At 38.5% G+C, this 20630-nt stretch overlaps 1 protein-coding gene across 1 annotated transcript in view; it reads left to right on the top strand.

Moving 5' to 3' along the window:
- The first annotated feature begins 430 nt into the window (after positions 1–430).
- The window catches only part of opn7d (opsin 7, group member d), a 60370-nt gene continuing 40170 nt past the window's right edge, over positions 431–20630 (top strand). The window contains exon 1 of the mRNA XM_058785049.1: positions 431–618. The gene's annotated coding sequence lies outside the window, so the exon portion shown is untranslated. The remainder of the gene's footprint in view (positions 619–20630) is intronic.

Raw genomic sequence — 20630 nt, 5'->3', positions numbered from 1 at the left:
GAAAAAGGAAAATTGTGACAAGTACAGGGAAAGTATCTGTCATCCCAAATAAAGAGAGTGAATCAGAGAAACAGGAGGAAAGGGAGAGACACATAGAAGCAGAACGACAGAAAATAGGAGGTAGAGAGACGTGTATGATATAGCTAGAAATGAAAGATACAGAGGGGGAGGGAGAATAGAGAGCGAGAGTGTGCTGTTAGGTAGACAACAAGCCTCAGTGTGTCTCTTGCCATGCTTGGACTGGCAGCGTTCTGGAATGAGCCACTCTCCACACTGCATGGGAAAAACAATTGTGTGTGTGTGTGTGTGTGTGTGTGTGCAGGCTGAATGAGTGAGTCCAGCCCAATGCACACCACACCTCTGCAACTGTCTGTCCGAACTGTCCTTACTCCTGTGTGGATGTGTGTGTGAGTGTGAACGCACATTTCTCCATCAGTGTGTGTCTGTATGTGTGTCAGACGCCAGGTCTCTCTGAGCTCCACCGCTCTTTCTGCCTCAGTCTGAGGACGGATGAAACCTCTCGCCTCTCCTGCTGGAGTTTGGCTGCTGCTTCTTTTGCCCTGGAACACCTTTGGCCTCCATGACTACAGCTGAGGAAATCCAGCCTCTCCCTGAAAGGTAAGACCAACCTGGAGTGTCACAGCAGCAGGGAATGTGTAATCTCATGCTTGTTTTACTGAAATCAGAGGCTTTTCCACTCAGAGTTCCTCTGGGACAAATTTGGGAATTCAACCGTTTCCCTGATTCAGTTTATCTGCTTTGTTTGTTTTATGTGCAAAGGAAAAATAGTTCAGAATGTATGAGCGTGCATTCTTGCATTGAATATTGCACATTGATAAAAATGCAGTAAAAACAGAAATATTATTACAATTCATATTATAGTTTTCCTGATGCCATTTATCTGCTTCATTTGTGTTATGTGCAAAGCAAAAATAGACCAATATGTAAGAGCTTACATATGAAATATGTTTGATCAAAAAATACTGTAAAAACAGTAATAGTGTGAAATATTATTACAATGTAAAATAACTATTTTTTTTATTTGAATATATTCTAAAAAGTATTTTATTTCTGTGATGCAAAGCTGAATTTTCAGCATCTTTACTCCAGTGTTATTATATAGAGTGAGTATGTGAAATAATACTTGTCTGTTTCAGAACTTAAAAAATTATTTTGGTGTGGGGCGTTACTTATAACAAGCATCCAAGGCATCACAAAGCATTTAGGTTGTGCTTAATTCCCTAGATAAATGTTGTAGCTTGTCTCATTTTATTGCTGCAATGACTTGCACATGACATGTTCCTTCAGTCGAATGGACATTTTGGCATCTAGCCTGGACGTTATGACACAAACAATGATAGCAAACTGCTTCCTGACTGCTGACATGCGTCACCATCTCCTATACCATTATACACCGAACGCTTTATATATAGCCAAGAGTCGGTCAGAGCACAAAAGCCTTCTTAGATCCTGATCTAAACATTATTGAGTGTGAAGATGACTCTTATAGGAAAAGCAAATCTCCCCTGTCAAACGCCAGAAGACTAATTTCAAAGTAATTGGCTGGATTGACTGCCATGGATTGACTGGAATGCTCCATTCAGTACTAAATCTAGTTTGCAACGTTGCAACAGAGTCTTACTTTGGTAGGATTAGGGATGTAGAATATGGTCATGCAGAATATGTGCTTTATAAATACTAATAAACAGTCAATATGTTAATACTAGGCATGCTAATAAGCAACTTGTTAATAGTGATAATTGGTCCCTATACAAGTGTTACCAAAAAATCAAATACATTACTGATTGTTTTTGGAATACATTTGTTAGTATTTGACAAGTAAAATGGACATTATTATATTATCATATTAATTAAACATGTATTTTTAAATGTATATGAATGTACAAGTAAATGTATATTTTAGATTATATATTCACTTAAGTAGTTCTGTTGTGTGACTTAAAAAAAAAAAAAACCTAAAAAATAATATGTTTGTTTAAGACTTTACAATAAGGTTAATTAGTTAACATGAACTAAGAATGAACAATACTTCTAACTCATTTATTAATCTTAAGTAATATTAATTTCAGCATTTACTAATGCATTATTAAAATGAAAAGTTAACATTAGTTAATGCACCATGAATTAACATGAACTAACAATGAACTGTATTTTCATTAACTAACATTAACAAAGATTAATAAATACTGTAACAAATGTATTGTTCATTGTTTGTTCATTTTAGGTAATACATTAACTAATGTTAATGGAAACTTATTGTAAAGTGTTACCTGTAAATCTATCTTCACCAATGCTGCATTTACTAAAAAATGCATTAAAACCAGATAAAAATACAATAAAACAGATAAAAAATACAGTAAATCAGTAATGTTAAAATAACTGTTTGCTATTTGAATGTATTTATTCCTGTGATACAAAGCTGAATTTTCAGCATACATTACTCCAGTCTTCAGTGTCACATGATCCTCCAGAAATCATTCTAATATGCTGATTTGCTGCTCAATAAATATTTATTTGTGCTTAATATTTTTATTTATTTATTTATTTTTTCAGAAAGTTCAAAAGAACTGCATAAAAAACCTTTTGTAACATTATGAATGTCTTTACTGTAAATATAAAACTTCTGTAACAGAATTCATTGGCACTCAACTAGGGATGCTGCTGTTTCTGCAGTGTCATGTGACATCACAGTATGACACCATGAGCTTTATTACAAAGACGAGCCCCCTAGGGTAACCCGGGGCTGAGTGCGCTGCTCAAGGGCACAGTGCTGTTGACTTATAGCTCCCTTCTTGGGGGCATCGATCCAGAAACCTTCCAGTCTTCAGCCTTGAGGGTTAACCACTGCAACACACCACCCTTTTAGACGCTGCTGGGTGATCAAAATGTTCAAACTGCAAAAGACTCTCAGTCGTTCTCAGATGGGTTCATTTAGCCTTGACCACTGTCCACAGTTAATAAAAACTGGATGTAGTGGGCACTTTTCGATTTTCACCACACATATTGCATTAAATATTGGTTGAAAATCATTTTGTCTTATCTAACCACAAAATCTTTTCCTAAATGGGTCACTGTCATGCTTTTTGGCGAACTCCAGATGTATTTTCACATGATTATTTTTGAGTAATGTCCATTGTGCAATCTGCTCTGACTGCATTCACACAAACTGGTGCCTCTTTATTCTGTTCCCTGCTACTGAACTTCTAAAAATAAAGGCTCAAAAAAGGGGTTTTCCACAGTGATTCCACAGAACCATTTTTGATTCCCCAAAGAGCCAGTTGTCAGTTCTTAAACAATCCTTTTTTTTCCCTAGAACATTTTAGAATAACCTAAATGACCTTTTGCCACTATAAAGACCCTTTTGTGCAATGGAAAGGTTCCACACTCTTAAAATCAGAAGGAGGTTTTTCCATGATGCCATAGAAGAACCTTTTTGGGTTCCTCAAAGAACCATTCAGTGAACGTTTATCTTAGTATAAGAACATTTTAAAACCTTTTCTACTATGTGGAATGGAAAGATTCCATGGATGTTAAAGGCTCTACATGGAACTATTGGTTTCAATAAAGGACCTTTATTTTTAAGAGTGATCGGCAGGCTTCTTTCTGTGGTTTCTCTTAGAAGACTCCCTCTTGTTTGTGATGAGTCATTTGAAGGACAAGCTCTTTAGGTGGTGTCAAGATGATGTGATTGTACGTAGCTTCCACTTCAGTATGGACCAATTAACACTTTCTGTGGACTGAAATTATTAACTGAAAATCACTGACTGAAATCCCATGCAAACAGAAAGTTGTATATAGAAAGGTGTATTGTCTATTATTAATCATTAATTTTTAAGTGCATTGAAACCAAAATATACAGCTAAATATCAGTGTAGAATTTGAAATCATAATAAAAACTTGAGTTAGAGATTGTATTAAAAAAGAAAAGAAAGGAGATACAATAGTAGAAAAGGCTGAAAACTGATTTCCAACAGCCAGTTGACAGTTTCGGTTCACTGGTGTGTGGAGACAAGGAGCGTTCACTGTCCACTGGCAAACACACAAACGGATGTCTCTGGGCATTTATGGATGAAATACGATCTTCTCTTACAGGCAACGTGTGGGCTTCTGATCATATACAGTACATTGCATAGATGTTTCTGATTTAAAACAACTGTAGGATTTTCGGGACAACTTACTAAGAGTTTGAATATTTTAGTTTTTCTGTTGTGTGTCATATTATAATGATCACTGCATTCTGCACAGTTTATACAGTATAGTTTATTTTTTAAATGCAAAGTAAAGCCTAATATGCTACGATAAACATCTAATCCACAATATGATACAGAATCTATGTTCCCATCAGGTTGCTAATGTAATTTGTAGATCACAAAACAAAACACTCTCATGAACTCAGTTTGCTAGTAACTGGCAGTGACTGCTTTATATCTGGAGTGAGAGTGTGTCAGACAGGTCAGGCATGTCATAGTGACCAGAGAAACATTTGAGGTGTTTTGTGATAACAATATTCCCACAAATTTCTCAGCTACAAAACTTGTTGATGCAAGGTCAAGCGATTTTCTTAGATATGTCTAGGAATTTATTCGGTAAATACAGTACTGCTGAAAAGTTTGGGGTTGGTAAAATTTTTTAATATTTTTGAAAGAAGACTCTTATGCTCATCAAGACTGAATTGATTTGATCAAAAATACAGTAGAGACAGTGATACTGTGAAATATAATTAAAGTCTAAATTAATTGCTTTCTATTTGAACAGAAATTAAAAAAATGTATAGAGAAAAATTTATACCTGTGACCAAAGCATACAAACATATTATTATCAATGCTGAAACTAGTTGTGTTGTACAATATTAATGTGGAAACCATTCTTTGATAAATAAAAGAACAGCATTTATATATATATATATATATATATATATATATGTGTATTGTAATTGTAAACCAGTACAATCCCGCCGTGCTATGGTAGGGGAACGACCAACACTTGAACTTGCCTTAAGCACCAAAGGGGGCCCAGAGGGTCCAAGTATTTTGCAGGTTAAGCCCCGCAGGAGGCAAGAGGGCTAAGCTCACCGAGGTCAGCACAGCCTTGAGTAAACATTCCAAAAAATACTCCATAAAGCCTTGGCACTCAGGGAGGGCCAAGAGTGTACAGAAAGTAAGGCAAAGCCTAAGAACTGGTTCTGCCCTCTGGCAGGTGCATGCCCACTATGCAGAAAGTACCCGGGCCTGTAAGGATTATAGAACCTGTAGTCCAGATTATAGAACCTGGCAAAGGTGGACGGGTGAGGCCCAGCCAGCTGCCGCACAGATTTCTGCAAAGGCCACACCACTAGACCATGCCCAGGACGAAGCTACACGTCTATTGGAGTGGGCTCTTACTCCCATGGGGCATTGCGGGCCCAAAGAGGAGTATGCTAGCGCAATAGGGTCTACTATCCATCTGGACAGTCTATGCTTCATAACCGGAAGCCCTTTGGCGCGGCCACCGAAGCATACTAACAGTTGTTCTGACTGCCTGAACATGCCGGACTGCTCAATGTAAATTTTTTGAGCCCTGACGGGACAAAAAATTTAAACTCCTGGTCTACCTCTGAGGGAGGAAGCGCCAATAAAGTTATAACCTGTGCTCTGAATGGAGTGGAGAGCACTTTAGGTATATACCCATGCCTTGGTTTCAGGACAACCTTGGGAGTCACTTGGGCCCAAACCCAAGGCAGGTTGGACTCACAGAGAGCGCCTGCAAGTCTCCTACTCGCTTGAACGATGCTAAGGCTAGCAAGAGGGCGGTCTTCAGCGACAGGGGCTGGAGGTCGGGCGATTGTAGCAGCTCAAAGGGGGGCTCTTTAGAGCCCTCAAGACCTTGGGCAGGTCCCACGTAAGGACAGTAAGGGGGCGAGGTGGATTTAGCCTCCTAGACCCCTTTAGAAAGCACATCAACCAAGTTGTTCCTGCCCACCGACTGGCTGGCTATAGGAGCGTGAGGAGCTGCTATAGCTACTACATAGACCTTGAGTGGAGAGGGGGAGCAACCCTTATCCAAAAACTCTTGGAGGAATGATGATATCGCCGATATGTCACAGGAAATTGGGTCTTTGCCACGGGTTGCATACCAGGCGGCGAAGACCGACCATTTAAGTGTGTAGAGATGTCTTATAGACGGTGCTCTAGCCTATGAAATACTGTTTAAAACACTCTCGGAAAGGTCTTTAGGCTCCCATCGAGAGGCCAGAGATGTAGTGCCCACAGCTTGGGCTGGGGGTGCCAGATTGTCTTGTTCGCCTGAGAGAGGAGGTCCCGTCCCAGGGTAATGGGTAATAGAGCTGCAGTGAGCTACTGTGACAGCTCTGTGAGCCAATGCTGGTTCTTCCAGCGCAGGGCTACTAGGAGAACCTTGTGTTTGAGTTCCCTGATTTGCCTGATTACCTGAGGGATCAAGGCGATCGAGGGGAAAGCATACAGGAGGAGGTTGGGCCAGTTGTGGGCCAACACGTCCCTGTCCTTCGAAAAATAAGTTTGGCAGTGAAAGTTGTCTTTTGAGGCGAAGATTGATCTCTGCCTTCCCAAAGATCTCCCAAATTCTCTGAACCGTTTGTGGATGGAGCATCCACTCCTCTGAGTGTACCTTGCTCCGAGACAGCATGTCTGCCCCTTGGTTAAGTCTGCCCGGCACATGCGTTGCTCTTAGTGAACCCAAGTTGAGATGATTGAGGTGATTTATGTAGAACACCACTGTCACCCTGTCCGAGCGGATTAAAACAAGGTGTCCCATTAGGTCTGGCAGGAAGGGACAAAGGGATTGACACACTGCCAGCATTTCCAGGCAGTTGATGCGTAACTGACTTTCCTCTTTCGACCAAGGGCCGAGAGTTGGTTTGTCCTCGCACAGAGCTCTCCAACCTGTGTTGGACACATCTGTCGAGACAAACTTCCTTCTGTAGACCATTCCCAGAGTCACACCCCGCTCGAACCACTGAGAGTCTTTCCAAGGGGCCCAGCTGTAGCACCATGAGGCCCAGCATCTTCTGAAACGTCTTAAAGAGGGCGAGAGGCCCCGATTTTGAAGGAGGCCGCAAGCTGCCGTATGGCCAGTGCATGTTCTGGCACTACTACTGCCCTCATTCGGGTTGAGTCGAGAACTGCTCCTAGGAACAGGATCCATTGGCTGAGGAGCAGTGAGCTCTTGGCAAAATTGACCCTGAGTCTCAGGCATTCCAAGTGGCTGAGGAGGAGGGATCTGGGATATAGTAGCTCAGCCTGTGACTGGGCTGAAACAAGCCAGTCGTCGAGGTAGTTCAGAATGCGAATTCCCTTCTGGCTCAGAGGGGAAAGAGCCGCATCCATGAAAAAGTGCGAGGAGCCAGGGACAGCCCGAAGGGAAGGACGTGTATTGATAAGCCTCTCCCTCGAAGGCAAATCTCAAGAATCGTCTGTGATGGAGGGCTGTCTGGATGTGAAAGTAGGCATCTTTCAGGTCCAGAGAAAAGAACCAGTCGCCTACAGGTTCAGCTGCAGCGAGACTTTGCCCCTTCCTCTTCCTGTCCCGCAGATCAGGATGACACCTGAGGCGCCGGGTCTAGCTCTACCTTGGGCCAGGGGTCCTGATGCTTGGGAAACGGGTAGCATCTCGTCGAGTGGGAGCACTGTCGAGGCTTGGGCTTGGGCTTGGGCTTGGACACAGTACATGCCGCCGGAATACAGGATGCTGAGTTGGCACAGGCTTGGGGTGACTGGGAGCAGCTGCAGAGCTGGAACGCTTTGGCAGGAAGTGCTGCATTGCTTGTGAGGACTTCTGCGCAGCGGTGAAGCATTCAGCGAAGCCTTCAATCGCAAGTCTAAACAGTCCAGTGGGAGAGAACGGGGAGTCGAGGAAGGGGACCTCATCCACATCCTTGATCTCTGTTAAGGTCAGCCACAAGTGGCGCTCGAGTACCACCAAGCTGCCCATCGACCTGCTGATCGCCTGAGCCGTGGTCTTTGTGGCGCGTAAAGCCAGGTCGTTCGCGCTGCGCAGTTCCCTGAAAGCGGCCAGATCTGGTTCAGACTCATCCATGCAGTGGAGGAGTTTGGCCTGGAAGACCTGGACAACCGCCATTGAATGAAGTGCGAAGGCTGAGCAACTTTTGCTTTCCACCCGATGGCAGTGGGTGGGCAGAGGTGCACGGCCACAGACTCGTCCAAGGGAGGCAGCTTTTCATACCCTATCACTTCAGTGCCGAGGTGAGGGCAGATGAAAATGATGCATGCAGGTGGGCTGAATAGGGGGCCTGGTGAACTCATCGTGGACCACCAGGAAAAATGGAGAGGCTCCCTGACAAGGGGCTTGATGGCACCCCAGTAGGAACCATTCATCCAGGCAGCTGCAAGTGGGCTCCTTCGGGAAGACCACTCCAATCCCAGTTCCTCGACCGCTTTTGAGAGGACATGGAATAGTTCGGCATCCATCCCGGGTTTGGCGTCACTGGGCTCGGACAACAGCAAGGGGGTGGGGTCATTAACAGAGCCCGACAGCTCCTCTGCATCCCAGGCTGCCAATGACATGCTGTCATCGAGCACCTCGTCGTCACTCCCACTGAACGAAACCAGGTTGCTCCAGACCAGGGACGCTTGTCAGGCTGAGTGAAGAGGACGGGGGAAGCCTCTCTGTGCGGAGAGAGAGAGGCACGTGGGACCTGAGGCCTTTTTCCTCACAGGCTCCTGGGAGGAAGAAAATGGGAGGGCACGAGGGGCAGAATAGATTAGAATCAACGGCGTGAAATTTGCTCTTTAGAAATATGTTCTTTTAAATGCTCGCCGTATGGTGGCAGGGGAAAAGCTGTGACCACTGCTGCTGCGACACTGAAAGCGGCGGGAAGAAGCAGCGAATCAGCCGAGCAGAGAGGTCGCTGGTCAGCTTGTTCCATTGCGAGGCATGTTAATGGCGGGAAGGCTTCGAGTCTTGTAGATCAGCGAAGAACGTCTCATCGCTGAAAGAGAAGAAATCTGAGGATCTTATGGCGAAATGACCGCTTATAAAACCATATGGCCCCACCTATTCTGACGGACTTTGGCAGGCTTCATTGCCATAGATCCAATGGTTCATTTTTAATACACTGGCATTATTAAAAAAGGCCTCAGTGATTGGAGAGAAATGACTTTTCCCCATAGCGTCTAGCGACGCAGTACGAGTGGAGTATCGATAAAGGGACCAGTCATAAGGGTTAATTTTTTGAAATTTTATATCATCTGAATTTATACATCATCTGAAATATGAATAAATCAGCTTTCCATTGATGTATGGTTTGTTCGGAGAGGACAATATTTGGCTGAGATACAAGTATTTGACAATCTGGAATGTGAGGGTGCAAAAAAAATCTAAATATTGAGAAAATCCCCTTTAAAGTTGTCCAAATGAAGTTCTTAGCAATGCATATTACTAATAAAAATTACGTTTTAATATATTTACAAAATATCTTCATGGTAATGATCTTTACTTAATATTCTAATGATTTCTGGCATAAAAGAAAAATCAATAATTGTGACCCATACAATGTATTGTTGGCTATTGCTACAAATATACCTGTGCTACTTAAGACTGGTTTTGTGGTCCAGGGTCACATGAACATTATAGAAGTCTTTATAGTCACTTTTGATTCATTAAATTTTTGCTGAATAAAAGTATTATTTAAAAAAAAAAAAAAACTGACATTTGTATTTACATTTTATTTGCATCTTGTTCAAAATTCAGAATTTTGAATTTATAGTGTTTTTTTTTGTTGTTGTTTTTTTTGTAAAATGTCAATAAATATTTTTGAGGATTGAGAATAAAGCTAAATTGTGTGGGACACTAAAAAATAATTACATAAAATAATGTTATGTGCCCTGGTTAAATGGTTCAACATTGCACATTTTGTCCATTGTTGTAATGAATCTGTTTATCCCATCCCATGCAAATGAAAAACACAATTCAAAGAGTAAAATAGTATGATGGTAGTATGTTATTCCAAATGTAGCCTGAGCTTTGTTGTGTGTAAAGGTGCACATTTAACATTGCTGGGCAGTTTCACGTGAGGGCAAAAAAGTCCCACACGCAGATTTTGCTCATGTTCAAGATGAATGTGAATTCAACGCGCAGATCAGCAGAAAGCTGCTTGGTTTGAAAGTGTCTTCTGTGTGGTCTATACTTCATACTTCAATACACTGCTGACAGTGGACCTTTTTGTGATTGCATCTTAACGGTTATGGAGTTTCTGCCTATGAGAAATACATCTCCATGAGGCCGGCAAACACTTTCAGTTATACAGTATCATGATTTAACTACTGTTAAGGTCATATGATTGTGATTCATTGCAACTGCAACTGCATGTTCCCTTCAGAAATTCCAATAAAAATAAAAGATCCATGAACAAAGACAGGATTCACTAGCGAGGGCCCCAGGCTGAACAGTTCTGCTTGAATGTGTTCATCTTTGCCACACCTTCAGGCTTGATTTACTAAGATCAGGAGCAGGGCTGTTCTTTGGGCGGTGCAACTGGTGCGGTCGCACCGGGCCCTGCGCTGTGAAGGGGCCCCGCGGCGAACCAATATTGTAACTTATTTGTAACATTTTGTAACTTTTAATTTAGTGCAATATTTTGTCATTGCAACATTTTAGTGCAGTTGGATTTATATGTATACCTAAATTCACTGTTATCCCACTGGTCACAATTGTGACCATCAACATGTTTACTCATTCTATGACAGCACTCAACAAAACTTAATAATTGTGAATTTATATATTAATACTAGACACCTTAAAGATCATGTGAACCAAAAATTGTTGTCATATGTTAACATACTTGGTAACACTTTAGAATAAGGAACACTTATTCACTATTAACTACGACTTTTCCCTCAATAAATTCCTAATTTGCTGCTTATTAATAGTTAGTAAGGTAGTTGTTAAGTTTAGGTGTTGGGTAAGATGTAAGATTAGGGATGTAGAATAAGGTCAGGTAGAATAAGGCATTAATATGTGCTTAATTACTACTAATAAATGGCTAATATTCTAGTAATATGCATGCTAATAAGCAACTAGTTAAGAGACCCTAAAATAAAGTGTTACCACATACTTTACTAGCCTTTTGTTTTGGAGCTTAAATGCAGTCATCTTCTTCTCATGGTGCACACAGGAAATAAACTGCTCTAATCATGTGACAATTTGCACTATCCATGTGACTGCACATATTTAATTGAGACCCTTTATTTTTTCCATATTTGCAGGAAATTCACTAAAACATCAGTAAGTAAGACTTTTAGAGCTTTCTAAATGAAAACCTTATTTGCGGTCACTATTGTGACCAGTGGGATTAAATGGCCAATATTTGCGCTCTGCAAGCGATTTTATCCCTGTAAGAGCGGTTTTTATAAAGACATTTTCCCTGCCACTGATGGAATTTTCCAGCAATCCATGTTTGCATTGATGGTAGGAGGCGCTATTTCTCATCTTGTGAAATAGTACAGAATCTCTGGATCCAAAAACAAGTGATGAAGAAACAGAAGCAAGAGAAATGAGCATTTCTTACACATGTGTAAGCTAATGCGATTATCAAATATTAAACAGCACATAAATCAAAACTGCCTAACGTTACCGAATAAATATTCACACAGAGAATGCATAGCTTTATGACATAAAACAAATGATACATACAATATAAATAAGAGAACTGCATGAAAAAAAAAAAAAACTGAAATTAACTCAGTTATCTAGCTATTTAAATTAGAGAACTTTACTAGTATCATCCAAAGGTAGCTTATGATATTTTGTTTTTCTGCAATATGTGCGGTATGAAAAAATACAGGACTTTTCACCAAATTACTTGAACAGCTATATTTGGAAATAATTTTCATCTGCACAGACAATAAGAAAATAAAACATTAAATAATTGTTTTGGAAATTTGGGAAAAAACTGGGTGTTCTCACTTGGGTTTACTCTTTCCAAGAGCCAACTCAAACATCTTTCAGTAACCATAAAATGAACAGAATTTAAAATAATCTCTTTCAGTGTGAGTTTTCATAGCCCACATTCCCACTGTTTTTAACCCATTCAATATGACTATAAAATATGGATTTTTTTTTATTATGATTAATAAAGATATTAAACAATAAATATAAATTGCAATAATACTCATTTACTGTAAAATTAAAAAATGAGTTGCAAATTAATGGGAGTTGTTGCTTATAGTCAGTAGAATGTCTAAAATGGACAACTGAAATAAAGTGTTATAATTTTCATGTCAGATACTGAAATTTAATCAATTAATTCAATAAATCAGAATACTATTTTCTGTTACCAAAAAAAAAAAAAAAAAAAACCTGGCGATGAACATCAATGACATGAACATCAAAAAATCTTTTTTAATGTGGCACAGAAGCTGCATCTCACATGTCACGTTTACGCTTACACAGATTTGAATGCTTCTCAAAGGTGGCATGTATTTACACAACAAATTGATAATGTTATTAGACCGTGAGTCATTTTAAATAGCCTACATAAAATATAGAAATTATAAAATAAAAAATGCCTGGGGTTGGTCATTGCAATGAAATCTTTAATGCAAAGTGAGCTGATCTAAATGTAATGCAGAAATTGACACATTGTATAAAAATGCAGGGGCATTTTTTTTTTTTTGCCCTAAGACCCTATTAATTTTTGACCCTGGCCTCGTCAGATTTTCTCATGAATTTTAACGGGCATTTCCATTTCCACAGTGTAAGTTTTTTCTTTTTTTTTTTTTTGGATTCTGTCTGTTCAGAGAGCCAGTTATTTATTATTTACAGGGATTTGAGAACACACACACACACACACACACACACACACACACACACTTAACTTCATATACAGTAAGTTTGCTTAAATGTTAACCTCAAACTTTCATTCCAAATCCTAGTAATTAAAGTACCTTCTTTTCAGCATTTACACTGTCAGACATAAATATGACACCAAGAAAGAAGCAAAGAGAGAAAAAAAATTGTCAATACCTTCCCATAGTTTCACTCAGGATTTGTTTGGGATTAAACAGAGCCCATTTTGGAAACAAATTAAATCTGTTAGTCCTTCTTAATCTTGACCATGACACTCTCCAGTGTCAGGATTCAGAATTTTTTCATGAGTCATCAAGTTTCTGTGCTTGATCGGCTTTAGTAAACTTCATTTTCAGAAGTGTAGAAGTGGCTGACATGATTCTGAAGTTTCATGCAGCACTGGCGCTAATAATTGCGTGGTTATGTAACTTGAAGCATCTCATTGAGAAGCCTAAAGTATGGTGCTTTGAGAGCAAATGAGAAAGTCCATAGCAAAGATTCAAAGGCTCAGAAATCAAACGGAGAGACTGTTATCTGGAGAGGGTGTCTGGGGATGTTGAGATTCAAGCTTCTATTATTTGTGATATTCGCAAATGCTTCCTTTCCTTTCAATAGTGCCTTTGTGTTGCACCTGCCACAATAATATAAATGTGACTTTTATTGGTCCCACTTTATATTAGGTGGCCTTAACTACTATGTACTTACATTTAAATTAATAATTTGATACAATGCACTTATTGTGTACATACATGTTTTTACATTGTACTTATATTTTTAAAAATACCTATATGTACTTATATCTGTAATTAATTTCTGTAATTACATTTATAATTACACTGTTGACCCATCCCTTACACCTTAACCCACCCTTAAACCCACCCATACCACCAAACCTGCCCCTAACCTTACCCGTATCCCACCTCAATAACAGAAAAGTGTTTTGCAATACAATATGAACACAATAAGTACATTGTACTTATTTTTTGATGTAAGTACATAGTAGTTAAGGCCACCTAATATAAAGTGTAACCCTTTTATTTTCTCTAACTGGCGATAATCCCATAAACGCTTGATCCCCAATGCACAATGAGAATAATTAACTGATTTCAGAAATAAACTTGATGGCTCATTTGTCAGAATTGGAGTGTTTAGTAGTAGAAGTGACAGAGCAGAACGTCTGCTACGCTAATTTGCTTATTCTGTTGTTTTGAATGAGCATGTTGTGCTTTGGTGTTTGGACAGTTGTGTTAGTGTTAGTTGACAGCGTCGTTTCAGCTAAATGTCAAGTGCACTTCCATGAGCATGTTAGATGAAGAACTTAATGGTAAACAAAATACCATGCTGGTTTAAGTCATAAGTATGAATATAAAGTACGTTTAACACCTATTTCTAAGGCCCTATGAGCAACATGATCAAAACTTTGTTGAAAAGCCTGTTATTCACAATCTACTGCATTCTTTCTCTCATCTGATTGATATTTTATACTTTTTCAGCAAGTAAAAGGCATTTGTAAAAAAAAAAAAAAAAAAAAAAATCCTGTATGTAGTCTGTTATATTGTTATAAAGATCTCATTGATTTACATGACAAGCTAAGATTTCACCCTACTTTTCTGGTTATATAAATATCACCATCTGCACCAAATGACATGTTTTGCTCAGTTTGGGCCTCTGAATTATTTATTTATTTATGTTTTTGCTCCTTGAGTCTCAGCTCCATACAGTATTCTTTTATTTAGCAGCTATAAAAGCCTGATGTATCAAATATGTTACTCATCAAAAACACATGCATTTTATTTTTTCATTAGATTTTGTCTAAAGGTTCAGTAAACCTTTCAAAAAACATTTATGTCAGGTTTTACAGGTCAGGGTTAAAGGTATCTTGATATTTTCACTATTAGATGCATGTGGATAGCTGACTATTTTATTTATTTAGTTTAATTTTAACTTCCGACATTAGATTTATGTTACAGTTTTCATAGGGGAAGTTTTTAACACTTAACTGTGAATATTGCATGCAATCTTTCAATTCATTTTCACATAATTAAACTGCATTGTTTCTAATTCTTAAAAAAAAAGATAAACATGTTTATACATTTTGTTTAAAATGGTTTTAAATGAACATATCACTCGAAATTTCATGTCTGCCTGAAATTTCATGTCAATTATGCTTAGACAGAAATCTAGATAGTGGTGAAGAGTTGCTGTACCAAACTGTAACAATTTTTATGAGACCACCCATACATTTCCTTCATTTTGAATGCATTCTGATTGATTTTGATTGCATGGAATACTGGGACTGAACGTTATCACACTTTCCGTAATAACAGTCAAATCCTTGCAGCAATTAGCAATGCTGATATGGCTGTCCTAGGCAATTACAGGCCAACCTTGATAAAGTTTCATAATTTCATAATTAACAACTTGCCTTCTTTACCATATTCCCACATCAACTCTCTTCTCCCTGACCGCATGAGGCTGAGAACGTCAGGAAATCAGTGCACGATGCTGCTGTTTATAAGCACTATAATATGTTCCCTGAGAGTTTACGTGGGAATAATGAAGAGATTCTAGAGAGATTAACGGAGTTAGGAAGGATTAGAGAGAAAGGTCGGAGGATATTATCTCTGGAACTCTTGAGGAAACAAATCATGTGTCCATTTGAAAGTAGCTCATAATTTAATACAAATGACCTTCATATAAAGACAATGATGACCTTTAAAAAGATTAAATGACATGCAGACAGACAATAACATGAAAGATTATTAAATACAGATTAGGGGATATTTAAAAAGCAGTAGTGGAAAAATAAGAGGAACACAGAAAGTTGAATCATGATAGACCATGAGTTTTCATGTATTTAGGGTTGCTGAACCACTAATCTGGGATACAGGTGTGCATTTATGTGTATTTTTCAAACCCTACCCTCAAACAAAAGCAAACATCAGGTAAAAAAGCATTTGCTAAACCTACCATGCCATTATAGCCCCCTTCTACAAAGCGCTGAACTCGTTTGGGAAGTGTCATGACTTGTGTTTCACGGGTCTCATAACTTGAGAGCTCCACATTACAAGTGCAATGCTGTATCAGGTGCGCTGCCAAGCAAGTTTATTATGTCTGAAAAGCAATACACATGGAGTTGTGCATGTGCAAACATCAAAATGTATTAGTTTACAAATCATGCACAATGTTTTAAGGTCATAACATTGTGCAATCATAATTAGTGTGAAAAAGAATAAATGTTGTTTGCATTTTTATCCTTCCAGTCTATGCGTTTGCCATTTTTTGCAAGTAACAGGATTGCAGATTTATCTTATATTAGGGCTAGCAAGTTATTAATCTAAAGGAATTGTCTAAATATTAAACTGTAAATATAAATATTAAATGCTAATATAAAAACGGTTGAACATTTGATGAAGTAAGCACTGTATTTGTACAATTTAGAAAATTAAATGAGATTATATATTTCTCATCATGTTATAATGATCATGTAATAATGATCATTAAAAATATTTTTGTATTACAACGAATAACATAATGATTTATCATATTATATCAAAATGTTCACACCGTTGTATGATGTCAGTTGTTGGATACAGTTAAGATTTATAAATAGATAAATAAAAATAATAATGAATGAATGAATGAATGGATAAATAAATACCATTTGAAGGAGTGTTGGGTTGGGAGGATGGATTCAAAACAACCTATTTTTTTTTTTCTTACATATTTTAGTCTCTCCATACGACATTAGATTTGTACCCTATTCGTGGAAAGTGACTCCTGTTTTCCACTCACATGAGTCTCCATTGTGGTTTCAGAAAGATGTCAACAATGTCTTAAATTATGCTAAGATTGGCTGAGATTCAAGGCCTGCAGTCAAATGTCAGAGATCTTAATAGGAACCGACACATATTGCAAATGAACCAAGCTGCTTTCCACATTTATTGTAGCTTTACACATTTATATGACAACAAATGGTTTGTTTGTTTTTTATCTTACCTCTGAGACAAAGTTAATATTCATTTAACAAAGTAGAGATCCTTATTAAGTAATTTGAGCTGTAAAGGAACAACCTCTGAGCAAAAAATCTTCTACCCAGTGTGCATTAGAGCTGACGTAAATGTGCTCTGAAACACTTAAGAGCTTTGCTCAGTAGCATTTATGCATTTGCCCTTAGAAAGATGCACCAAAGGCAATTACTGGAAATTACGGTGCCACTGTAACAGCTCCAAAAGCAAATGATCATTACTTGAGAGACAGTGATTGCAACAAGCCTCCCAAACAGCCTGGGAGCTGATGGAACAGAGACAAAGATGCAGAGATGGGTATAATAATTACTCTTCTAAACATTTATGGATTAGCTCTTATAGTGAGAACGTATTGATGATTTTCTAATCCAAATGCAAATGCTAATTACTCAGTCAGTCCTCAAAGGGAACTTAGCAGTGCATGAACAGACATAAACAGACGGTCACTAACAATAATCAATTTTCTTTAGATTTTAAAATCTTACCTCCTCTTCTGGTTTAATATTCAGAGACATTTAATTGTTGGTTGATTTCCCTGAAGAGTGTAAACACTGTGGCTCTATCAAAACTTTGCTCTGTTTCTTTCAGCCAAGGAGGTCTAGATAATACCTGGAGAGATCTTGTCATTAACATTCTCATTCATCTCAATGGCAGCTGCTCGGCTGACGCATACAGGTCCCACTGGAAGTACATGTTTTGAATTCTGCCATCTTTGTTCATGAGCACTCAATTCTGGACACAATTGGTGAACCAATAATGTGAGCTGTAAATGCCATGTGATTAATCACTTTGGAAAATGACATCACGAGAACGTTGACTGGCTGATGAAGCCACAAGAAACACATACAGTCTCAAACCCTTCACTAACAACAGGAAAATATCTACTATAACTATAATATAGTAAAATTATGCGCAAATTATTTGCATTATTGCGATCAGCTATTAGATATTAATCCACAATGAATATTTGGTAGTTTGTATTTATTTGAACAATGCCTGAGACTTGGTGTTGCAAGCACTTCGTCTGTCTGATTGCCTCTTCAAGATGAATCGCTTTATGTATTCCCCAATTGTAAGTCGCTTTGGATAAAAGCGTCCGCAAAATGACAAAATGTAAATGTAAATGTATTTCAAACAGAGATATGCTATACTTCATTCTTCTCTCACATGATCTTTGTGGGTTTAATTCAGTGTTGTCCAGTTACTGTAGCATTTTGTTATATTTTGCATCCAGTTCAATGAAATAATGAATTAATTAGGTGACGTTACTTTTGGTTGAAGGTCACACCAAATAAGCATTATCCAACACTGTGATGGACAGAATTGTAAAGTTTCCATCGTTACATATTTTTATCTATGTTTGTTTTATTTCTCTGATTGCTATAGACAGATAATATACTGTATACATGAGGGTAGCCCTTATTGTTTTTTGGGGGTTTTTTTGGAAACGTTAACCTCTCACCCCCTCATTTGCTTCTACATGTCAAGTCAAGTCACCTTTATTTATATAGCGCTTTTAACAATACAGATTGTGTCAAAGCACTTAACAGTATCAAATTGGAGGATAGAGTGTCAGTAATGTATAATGATAAGATTAAACACTCAATTTTCAATTTTCAGTTAAAGGCATTTCATTATGGAATTCAGAGATGTCATTGTCTAGCTCAGTTTAGTTTAAATAGTATCTGTGCAATCAAATCGGCGATAATCGCTAGAAATTAAGTGTCCCCAACTGAGCAAGCCAGAGGCAACAGCGGCAAGGAACCAAAACTCCTTCTGTGACAGAATGGAGAAAAAAAACCTTGGGAGAAACCAGGCTCAGTCGGGGGGCCAGTTCTCCTCTGACCAGACGAAACCCGCAGTTCAAAAGTTTATATTTTTATTTTGTTGCAATTTCTAACAATAGTAGTATTATGTAGTTAGGTATTTTATTGTATTTTAGTTATTTTGTTATTTTTTTAGTTTTATTGTATTCAATCGAGTTCTACACTAGAAGTTAGTTATGTATGCAAAATTTCATACAAAAATTACAACGGACTCCTCTCAAAGACTGAAGAACACTTGTAGTTCATTATGAAGATTGTCAGAGAGCACTGAAATCTGTCTCCAATTTCTTCAGCTGAAGCACATGTCGGATTGTCATCTAGATTAGACCGCAAGTTTTCAAAGCTCATCAGCAGCGTTGTAATACAACTTTTTTTCTTAAGATTTTAGTTTTGCCGTTTTATGCCTTTATTTCAATAGGACAGTGAGTGGACAGGAAGTAAAGTGAGAAAGAGGGGAATGGGTTCAGGAAAGGTCTGTGAGCTGGGACTCAAACTCGGGACACCTGAAGCGCAACAGTGCTACATATCAGCACGCTGCTCACAAGGCTATCGGTGCCAATGTAATTTAACATTTTAAGACTAACAACACTGTTCTATGTTCTTGTTTTTAACCTAATTCACAGTTTATTAATGGTTTTGTATAATTATTAATTACGTGCTGTTATGGTCATTTAAGACAGAATTTCAGCTTTGTTGAGAACACCCCAAATGTAGTCCAATCTCAGCGAAATTTGGTTTGTTTCCATTTCTCATTAAGGCGAGTTGATTGGGAGGGTGAGAGCAGAAGATTTCAAAAGTCCAAAAATAAGGTCCACCCTACATATGATATAGCATCAAGAATGTTGAATATTTTCAGTAAATTAGGTTACCTTAAATGGATAGTTGATCCAAAGATGCAATGAATTGCTATTATTTACTCACCCTCAGGCCATCCAAGATGACTTTTTTTTCTTCAGTAGAAGAGTAAAGAAGATTTTTAGCTGAAACCGTGGTGATTTATAACATGCAAGTCATTGGCTACCTTCACTTGACAGTCATGAAAACATACAGGCATCAAAAAATTGCTACCTGGTCTCATGGCATTTACGTACCTGGGTGCACTTTTTAGTGTGACATAAAATACGTACCAATAAGTACATATCACTGCAGTGTCCAAAATAAATGAACACTTTCACACAAATTTACAGAGTTGTGATTAATAAAGCGTAATTGTCGCACAATTACTTGAAGAATATCATGCTATGTGTCACGAATCCGGTCTATGAACTTCCATTCACTCACCACCAGAGGTCACTCGCTCACCACATTGACTCTCACAGCACACATCACACTGGACTCAATTTCCCATCATCCATTGCACTGATTGCATACACAGCTGATTGCACTGATCACACACCCTATTTAAGCCATGGACTTTCTCTCCCTCACTGCCGAGTATTGTATGCACTTATCCCTCTCTTAGCGATAGCTACTCTACGGAGCCCACTTAGTCTTATTAGTCTTGTCTTGCCTATTTTTCCCGTGTTTTGTTTCTAGCCCGTGTTCCCTCGATTAACCCTTGCCTTGCCATTTGGACACTGTTTGCACCCCTATTGGATTCTAGCCCGTGTTCCCTGGATTATCTCTCTGCCTTGCCCATTGGATACTGTATGCCAATCGTCGACCCACGCTTGTCCTAGGATTACTCTTTGTCTTGTCCCTGCCATAACGTTACCTGTTTGCCATTGTTTCGACCCTGCCTGTATTTATGACCATGCCTCTAAATAAAAGCTTGCACATGGATCCACACGTCTCACGTCTCGTCAGCCCCTTTACACTATGACTTCAAAACAATATTAATATGTTGGGAGATTTGAAAACTGATGCTTTTGAACATTAGCATCACACACATCCAGCTTCATATCTATGGGTTTTCATAGATGATAAGTTTGTT

This window comes from Onychostoma macrolepis, chromosome 08 (assembly GCF_012432095.1).
Source record: "Onychostoma macrolepis isolate SWU-2019 chromosome 08, ASM1243209v1, whole genome shotgun sequence".
NCBI lineage: Eukaryota > Metazoa > Chordata > Actinopteri > Cypriniformes > Cyprinidae > Onychostoma > Onychostoma macrolepis.
The sequence above is the reverse complement of the archived record's forward strand: the minus strand, read 5'-3'. Positions and strand labels throughout refer to the sequence as shown.